We start from the raw sequence: 10,133 nt of genomic DNA, 5'->3' as shown, positions 1-10,133 counted from the left end.
GTTAAAAAGGATCTTGTTGTGATTTATGTCATGGAGTGTTCTGCCAGTGTTTTCCTCTAAGAGTTTTATAGTGTCTGGCATTACATTTAGGTCTTTAATTCCATTTTGAATTTATTTTTGTGTATGGTGTTAGGGAGTGTTCTAATTTCTTCTTTTACATGTAACTGTCCGGTTTTCCCAGCACCATTTATTGAAGAGGCTGTCTTTTCTCCATTGTATATTCTTGCCTCCTTTATCAAAAATAAGGTGACCATATGTGTGTGGGTTTATCTCTGGTCTTTCTGTCCTGTTCCATTGATCTATATTTCTGTTTTTGTGCCAGTACCATACTGTCTTGGTTACTTTAGCTTTGTAGTATAGTCTGAAGTCTGGGAGCCTGATTCCTCCAGCTCCGTTTTTCTTTCTCAAGATTGCTTTGGGTATTTGGGGTCTTTTGTGTTTCCATGCAAATTGTGAAATTTTTTGTTCTAGTTCTATGAAAAATGCCATTGGTAGTGTGATAGGGATTGCACTGAATCTGTAGATTGCGTTGGGTAGTATAGTCATTTTCACAATGTTGATTCTTCCAATCCAAGAACATGGTATATCTCTCCATCGATTTGTATCATCTTTAATTTCTTTCATCAGTATCTTACAGTTTTTTGCATACAGGTCTTTTGTCCATTTAGGTAGGTTTATTCTTAGGTATTTTATTCTTCTTGTTGCAATTGAATTTGTTTTAGATTGGCTCTGATTTGCCAAGATATATATCCATGTGATATACCCTCATGGCACCTGGGAATACCATACTGTGAAGGAATTGTCTGTTTGAGGGGAGACAAGTAAATTTGGAGGGTTGTTGTGACTTTGTTAAATTAACATTTGTTAAGTAGAGCCCCAAGGTGTTGTTTGGTGAGCCCCAATTCAACAAAAGACCACAAGGGAAATAGAAATAGAGAAGTTTATTACTCTCAGGTCCTGGAAGAAGTACATGGCATGCCTGTAGGGGCCATATGGGAAAACGTGGCATGCCTCGAGGAGCCATACAAGGGCAAACAGAGTGGCAGGAACCTGGGGCACATGCTTTTATTATTAGGGTCCATGGCTGGAGTGCTTTTAGGTTCTTGGGCTAAGGCTTGATTGGGCAGTTCAAACCAAGAAGTGCAGGGTTTTGGTAAGTTCGGCAGCGGTCTTATCTAAGGTTTCACAAGGGGCAGTCCCTGGGAGGCAGGGGAGACTGTTGCTCACAGGGGCTGCTGGAGAAGTCCTGTTAGGAATTTACATTTGCTTATGACTCTGGAACTATTATCTAGGGCAGGCCCCTGCAGACTTCTTGGTCACACAAAATGAATGCAATATCATGGAGTAGTTTAGCAAACTCTCAAGATAGGGATTTTTTTTTTTTACATGAATATATCATGTACCCAGAATTGTGCCTTGCGTATATTGGTTTTCATAGGTGTTGAATTTTTGATGGTGTGTCTTGTGATTGCCACATGGAGGCAGGATCAACTCCCCTCTCCCCAGATTTGTTCAGTGTCAAGAAAGATGGTGCCACACATGTAGCAAGAGAATGTGAAAACATTTATTATTCACATAGTGAGACTTTCTGGGAACACCAGGACAGACACCCAAACTAGTCCAGAATGGCTCGAGTGAAGAGGGGAGAGGCAGGTGGCTCTGGTTATTATTGTGGTTAGGGGATGGGTTGGGTTGAGGATTCCCACATGCAGGCTAGATTTGTGTGGTTTGAACTTCCCTGCTGTTGCTAAGGGAGGTTCACTTTTTTCAGTGTGAAGTTTTTCTTATTATAAAAGCAGTATGTCCTTATTACAAAATCAAAAAAAGTGTAACAAGTCAAAATCATAAAGAATACAAAGAACATAAGTGCATGTTGTCTCACATAGTGGAAAATAATAACAATTCTTTGGTTTATCACCATTCAGACATTTAAATGTATTTTTCAGCATTAAAGATGAAGTCATATTGTATATATATAATTGCTTCCCCGCCCACCATTTTACAGAGCATCTTTCCATGTATCTAGATAAATTTCTGAAATATCATATATAATGATTTATTGATGAGTGTTAACTTGAAGCATAAATATGGATAGTTTTCCCTTTCTGTAACTATTGCTAACTGTGTCCCCTTTCCTTTTCCATTGAGCTTTCTTAGTAACTTCTCAAAGTGATACAATTTTTTCACCACTTTTGAATTCATTAGAACAGGCTCATTCCCATTCCTTAAGACTATGTTTTTAAATCTTTGTTATAAAATGAAACCTACAGAAAACCCTACAAAACATATGTAGAGTTTAGTTAGTTATTAAAAGTTGAACACCTTTTTGGCAGTGGTGACAGTGCTCCTTTTGCTGACTGGTGCATCTCAGCAAGCCCTACTTTGGACTTAGAAAATGAGGTTCTATTGCCTTTGATTCTTTGCTGTGTCTTTAGTTGTCAGATTTGGCCTGGGGTGCCCAACATCATTTTGTTTCACACATATTCATACAAATAGCCAAATGTTTTTAATTGAAGATATGATTTTAGCAGTAAAATTATATGTTATAATACTTATTGCAAAAAATGAGAAAATACAGGTACTCTAATCAAAAAAAAAAAAAAGAAGAAGAAGAAAAAGAAAAATCTCATAATCCTAAAATAGTTAACCTGTGTTTTGGTTTTCTTCTGAGTTTTTTCCAATGCATATTATACAATGTTTTTTTTATAAAATGGATAATTCTGTATATGCTGTTTTAGAGACGTGATTTTTTTTTTCCAGTTAACATGTAGGCCTTTTCAGTGGAAGAAATGTATCTTTTATTTTAAGATGAAAAACATCTTGTGTTCATATTGATACTTCCCACTTATACTCAGGAACATAGCATAGAATTTTTACTTAATTTCATTGTTTTTTACGTCTTTATTTTCTTTTTCCTAAGATGAGAATCCATTTTTCAGCAAATACCAATATATACAAGTCTCAGAATAACAACACCATTATTACCATCTGTAATGTAATTACTGAAAATAGTTTGAGGATTTTTTTCCCCCACTTGAAATAGTTTCTGAGTGTTATACCATCAACCTGATATACAGATTCATTTATTTCAATTTAATGTTGACATATAGGGATTCGTTGAAACATTATTTGTACGAGCAAAAGATTGGAAACAAACTAGTCAGTATTTTTCCCCAATTAACATCTTTCTATGTGTGTAAATATATTTTTATTACCTTTTTTTAAGAACAACATCATATTCTGTTGTATGACTATATCATACTTCCTGTTTAACCATTTTTCTTTTGTTGGATATTTAGCTCATTTCTACTTTTTTTGCCATTCTGTCCAATGCTACAATAACCACACTTATACATATGTTTTTTGCATTTGTCTGTTTCTAAGGGATAAATTATTAGGAGGGAAGACTTCGCCTTTTTAAAAAAGGTTTTAGCTAAATTTTAACAAATTGGCCTCCAGATGGTTTGTATGGATACTAGATTCCTCTAAATCATGATAAATCCACATTGGTGTGGTAGCATTCTTTCCTACATTGTATTTATTGGCCGTTTATTTTCTATTTATTTTGTGAATTGTCCATTATGGCCTTTGGCAGTTTTTTTTTCCATATTCATATTTTTCCTTGATTTTTTTTTAGGAAGAGTTTTAAGAACAGCAAATATTTCATAATGGAAAGAGGTTCTGTGAAATACCTTTTTCTTATGCCAAGGTTAAATAATTATGCAGTTTTTTTGTTCATTTTAAGTAATAACAATTATTCCAATTACTCTTAGCTCTCAGTGGATCCTGGAAGGAAGGCCCAACACAAAATTGAAAAGATTTGTGTGGAATATCCAATACAGGAAACACTTCTAATTTTATTCATATTATCTGTAATAAAGTAGATATTCCCCTTCTGTGAGTGTTTTTCAAGGTCATAATCTCTCAGTCCCATTTAAAGATTTGTGAATTTGTGATCTTTTTACTTGTATATACTAAGGCAAGAGCTTGCAGTATTAGATCAGTTTTTGGATTGGAGGGATTCACTAGTGGGCTATAGGTCAAACTGAGTTCATTACCTTAAACTTAGTTTTTGTTTATTTAGTTATTTAGACTTCAGAATAAGAGTTTTCTAAAGCAAAACAGTACTTTTCTAAGGACAGATAATAGCTAACAAGATTGCAAATAGAACCCAGGAGGGACTGCTTATAACCAATTTGAGTAGTCCAGTCCTACTGTAGAGAAAGAACAAATTAAGATAAACCAAGGAAGTAGTAGTGGTGCTGAAAGTAGTAGCAGCGGTGTTCGGCTCAGGAAAGGAAATGTAATAATGACATCATTAAAGACTCACTTCATTAATTTATTTAAGTAGTCAGATCCCTAGAGATAATAAAATACCACCTCCCACACCAAATATGAATACATCCTGTGAGATTGTTTACCATTTTTGGTGATTCATGTTATCAGGGAAGTTGTTAAAAGCGTGGACTCGGGATATTGACCTCCTGTTGTTCACATTCTGTTTTGGCCAGGGATTTAGATTTTCTGTGCATTAGTTTCATCATGTATAATATGGAGATTATACTAGTCACTAAATCATAGTAAAGACTAAAGAAATCAATTAATATCTGTGAAGTGCTTAGAACAATATCTTGCAGATAGTGAGCACTGTGTAAGTTTTTAAAAATACAAATAAAAATTACTGGTGGGGAAGAAGACGAGGAAAAGGATGTTACAAATAGCTTAACCAAGTAAACCAGTTGAATCTATTTTTTTTTAAATTTTATCTTTAAAATCTATTCTTAACCACACAAACATTGAGTAAAATAAGATTCTCATATAATGATGTTCTAAAATAATGATTACACTGAGCTAGGTTATAGCATTTTTTCTGCTTTTGTTTACAGGATATTCTGAATAATCTTGAATCATGTGACCTTGAGGATGATGACCTTATGCTTGATGTGGATCTGCCTGAGGATGCACCTCTTGAGAATGGTAGGGGGGACAATATTGAACCTTCAGAAGTATATAGTTGAGCTACTTGACTATATCCAATTTGGTATTTGTTATTTACAGACTTCCTTATCTCTATGGTGGTAGCCTTTTCAGGCTGAGAATTTATCTTAAGTGATGTTAAAGAAGTTCATTTGCAAAATTATTTAAATGTTTAAAACCTGACTTTGTAGGTCTTAGGTATAACTCTGTATGATCCAATAAGATTGTATACCTATATCCTAAAGTATCTGGTAGATAGGATTTGTCCTTTTCCCTTTGTCTTATCCACTTTTTTATTCCTTTATCTCATTTTGATTTTAAGAAAACATAAATTTAGAGAAAAAGAGATATCATTTGACTTGTAAATAGCAGCAAAAACCATTAAGTTAATAAATACTTTTAAAAAGTCAATTCTGGGAAAATGGTGACCTGAATGAACCATTCTATCCTTTTTACTCTCAAATCTGGTCTGTCTTCGTCTCTGGATCCCAGTAACTGCTGGAGTGGGGCTTTAGATAATCCATGTGCAAGAGGGGCCTGGGTGCTCTTGCCCCCATTGCCATAGCATTTGAAGGATTTTCTATCTTAAAGACTCATCAGGAGCCAGAGACCAGCCTAGGAATCCTCTGGGGCAAGGGTTGAAATGAGGATCCTCCTGGAAGAAGAATCTCAGAGCTGTGGATTCCCTGTTAGTCAACATCTGCCAGGTTTCTTAGGCCTTCCAGGGGCCAGGGATGAACTAAAAAGGGTAGTGAAGTCCTTTTTATACATGATGCTAGAAAAATGCAAGGATATTTCAGAGAGGATCGTTGGTTGTTCTAGTGCTTCATCGAGGTACAAGGAGCCTGCTTGCTGTTTACTTTTGTCTTATTGGTCAGGGTTATTTTGTTTGTTTTTTCTTTTCCCCTGCTGCCAGGATGCTGTATAATAATCACTCTTAGAATCTCAGTGGCTTTCAAAATAAACATTTATTTTTCTCATTCATGGATCTTTGTATTAGCTGGGATAGCTCAGACTGTGGGACTGAGTTCAGGTCTATTCCTTGCTTCTTCATTTTGAAACCAGGACTCCTTGGAGCAGGTTGTGCTCATGGCAGATGGCAGAAGGACAATAGGGTGCAGAGAAGCATGCATATAGTATCTCTTAAAATCTTCACTTAGAACCAGCACACTGGTATTCTACCCACATTCTGTTGGCCAAAGCAAGTTACATGGCCAACCCTAAGACCAGTGCGACTGGGAAGTATACTCTATTCACAGTGCGAATCTCTGCGGCAGAGGACATTGGATGTATAAGTCTATTGAAGGACAGTGTAGAGCTGAGAACAGTATCTACTCTACCACAGGGGTAGAGACTGTTGCATCTTCTTGTGGTTCTGCTGTCACTTGGGATACTCAGTGCTGAGTTCTAGTCAACTGAGAAAGAAAAATCACAGCCAGTACCCAGGAAGAGGAACAGGGAAAACAGCAGAACTCCCGGGATTAGAGTGGCCGAAAGAGATAATAATGAGAGCACTTAGAGAGATTCAGTTGCAGCACAATACTTTCTGGAGCTTATTATAAAATAAGATTTCCCAACAAAACAGTTCAATCGATGACAGGAAGCATAGTTGAAATCTGAATTAGTGGCCTGGAAGATCAAGTGGAAAAGTATTTTAGAACACAGAAGAAAAACATAAACCATTAATGATTATAAGGGAAAAAATAATGAGACTTTATGATCCAGGAGATTTAATGTGAAGTTTTAAGGGCTGGTAGTGAGGAATGAAGGATTTACCTCCGTGGAATAAATTATCTAATGCATTTTACTTTGACAGAACTATAACAACTTCTCTTTGGAAACCTTAGCTAAACCAGGAAGTAGAGAGATGGCATTGGTCTTAGAGCCTGCCTCATCTTTAGAGCACAACAAAAAGTTATCCATATATTAGGTAAAAGTGGAATCACAAGGCAATTTAAAGTTTCTGAGGTCTTGGCTGGGGACTTGTGAAAAGTAGGAGGGAACTCCTGAGGTATAACATCTCACATATATTATAGATTTTCCTAGGAGAAGGCAAACAAGTATTGATTATTTTGAGCTAATTGAACACGGAAGAAAGCAGAACCTGGATCTAAAATATGTAGCCTTCAGAGGCACCAAAGATAAAACAGTATGTAGATTTGGTACTACTGGGAAGGAGGGAATGACTATTCTCTTTATAGGTCTGAGGTCCTGAATGACTATACCCACTGCTGCTGAATTTTTTTATTGGCAGGATAGGAATGTTACAAGGATTAGTACAAGGTTTAAGGGGTCTTCTAATATACTTAGACTATTGGTTTTAGTTCCCTTTAGCTTCTGGTTTTTGAAGCTACTATGCAAATTTGGGCAGAGTTTTGGATGGATCACTCTGGATGTTATGGGTTCAGTCCCACTAATTCTGCCAATATCAGTGGAATTTTTGTCAACAAGAAGACTGGCACCTTGTTGAGATCTTTAGTTTGGGTTTGATTTGGACACAAGTTTGCTGTGACTTTATTATGAATAGGGAAGTCATCTGGGATTTCAAGGAAGAGGCCATGAAGAGAATATTTATCTGGCAATTGCATTTGTGTACCTATTAAGGTAGCATATGTGGTAGCACAGACAAGGAAAGAATGTTTGTTGGTCAAATGTTTCTTGGACAGTTATGGGCTAGGACTTGGGAACTGTCTGAGTTATTGGAGATAGCTACACTGGGTGGTTTAGTGACACTGAGGGGGAGGTTATATAATAATCACAGGGTTTAAAGTTGATATTATAGTACCTATATCAATAATATATTTTCAGGGTTGTCCTTTACTGTTTAGAAAATTTTATCTTTGAGTTTAAGGGTAAAACCTGAAATTGGGTGCTTGATTTTTCCTTCAGAACACTTTGACTAATCACCCACTTATTTTTTCTCTTTTATTTCTTAGGCAATGCAAGACAGTTTTTCAGTGCCCTGCTATTTATCTATAAGTGTATCAAGAGACTCCTTTCTCCAGTGTTTAATTTACTGGGGTGGAGGCATCTCGTTATATGTGAAGGACATCATTTTATTCTGAGTCTTATTCTGCTTTTTTCTAAGTCTCTTTCCAAGCACTGGAAGTCTGGCAAGGGAGCAGGGAGATGAGGTCACATCTCTTTCAGAATCTATTCCTGAATGCGCTCTGATGGTGTTAGTCTATCTGTGAAATCTCTAGTGGATTTATTCTTCCTTTGCTTACAGAACTGAATCAGAGCCCGGTCTACGTTCACAGAAAAGACTTTGTTGACAGCCTCTGAAAGTCCTTTTCTAACTTCTGATTTCCTCTGCAATTGATGGAGTTCAGGACACACGACCCCAAAATATGGCACCTTGGCATATTGAATATTTTAAGCTGAAGGAGTTTGAGAAAATGGCAGAAGCAGAAAAATCACTCTGATTTCCTCCCCCTTTTGCCCATCTTCCCTGAAACAGGTCATAAAACCGTCATGTGAGGGGTGCCTTCCCCATAGCTAGAGGAAAGGAGCATCCTTATCTCTGAAGACAGTTAGACCAAGAAGATCCTAACAAACAGGCCTTGCTAAAGTTTCCCCCAGTTTACCACACTTAGACTCCTTAACCTGTCACATTCCTCCTTGACTGTCTACTCTTCATCAAGCCCAGCATAAAAATATACAGGTCTAACTGTTTCTTTGGGTCTTCATTTCCTCATGAAGGCTCCCATGTCACATATTAAATAAATTTGTATGCTTCTCTCCCTCCCATTAATCTATCTGGTCAGTTTTATTTTCAGGCCCTAAGAGAGTTGAGAAAAATCTTTCCTCCTCTACTACACAATTGTGGGTTCTTAAGTCAACTTTAGGTTTTTCACACTGTGCTTTTTCTATTCTGTTTTTATGCACCTAGATTTCCTTCTAATGTATGAACTAATTGGTATAGATCTGGAGGCCCTGGATTATCAATTGCTAAAAGTATTCTAAATTCTTCTGGAAATTTCTCCCAGTCTTGTTTAGACCTTAGAAAGTCTGTAGCTGTGGCTCTTAGCTCAGGATGAGACCAGATCCAAGTCAACCTTAAGGGAATTTACCATCTTCTGAAGGAGGGTTAAGAGGTATAGAGTTTTTTGGAAAGAGGTTAAAGGGAGAGATGGGATGGAGGGAAATTGAATATAGAATGAGGGAAGAGGAATAAAAGGAAAAAGGACTTTAGATTTGAGTAGCAATTTGGGAGGATCTAAAAAGAGAGACCATTTTCTTTTATATTTTTCTTTTACCTTGGTGAAGGAATCTCTTAAGGAAATTTTGGAATCTGAATTTCTTTTAGCGGGCCAGTAGGTATTTGAGCTTTGCTTGCTTTTTGTTCTAAAGTGTCTCATATAAACAGTTTGGTTATAACAAAGGCATAGTTGTATTGTTTTATTCTCTTGCTCAGAAACTTCTAATGGTCACTCATTGCCTACAGATTAAAGCCTAGCATTTGGCACATTCATAGCATCATCCTTAGGTTTATGAAATTTCCATAGTATACATTTTCTTCGGTGTGATCTTTCTTCCACTCGTTCCGTTTTAAACTTTTCTCTGTTGAAAAAGATATCTTTCTAATTACTTCCTGAATCCTGTCTCATCAAATTATGGTGCCTATTAAATTGCACTTACTTCATGCTATTAATATATTTCCTAAGGCCACTTTTTTGCTAAACATTTTATTGAGATATAGTCATATGAGGTCAATAGTATTGTCCTTTACCACTTTCCAATTACTGTATTTTCTTGTGGAAATTTATCTTTCTTTTTCAGTACTAATGGCATTTAGTAATATCAACTTCATGATTTTTTTTTTAACATGAGCTTTTCTCCTTTCAAACCAAATTTCATTTAAAAAACTTTCTTGTTCAGATTGTAAAACCTCCTGCATGACACATTCTTTCCAGACTTTCTGATATGTAATTTCTTCCTGCTATCTTCATAGCCAGTTGTTAGTCATAGATAGGAATACTACCTGTGTCAGCCATTATCTTCTTAGGGCTTTAAGTTATTAGAAAGAATCTAGGGTACTTTTGGCATCATATTTCGTTCTTTATCAAATCAGAAGAAATGGGTATGATGAGTGTTAGACATAGGCATCTCCATATCCCATACGTTTCAGTAAGCTATGTTAGATTCTCTTTCCC

This window comes from Lipotes vexillifer, unplaced genomic scaffold (genome assembly GCF_000442215.2).
Source record: "Lipotes vexillifer unplaced genomic scaffold, Lipotes_vexillifer_v1.1 scaffold1062, whole genome shotgun sequence".
Classification (NCBI taxonomy): domain Eukaryota; kingdom Metazoa; phylum Chordata; class Mammalia; order Artiodactyla; family Lipotidae; genus Lipotes; species Lipotes vexillifer.
This window is presented reverse-complemented; position numbering follows the sequence as displayed.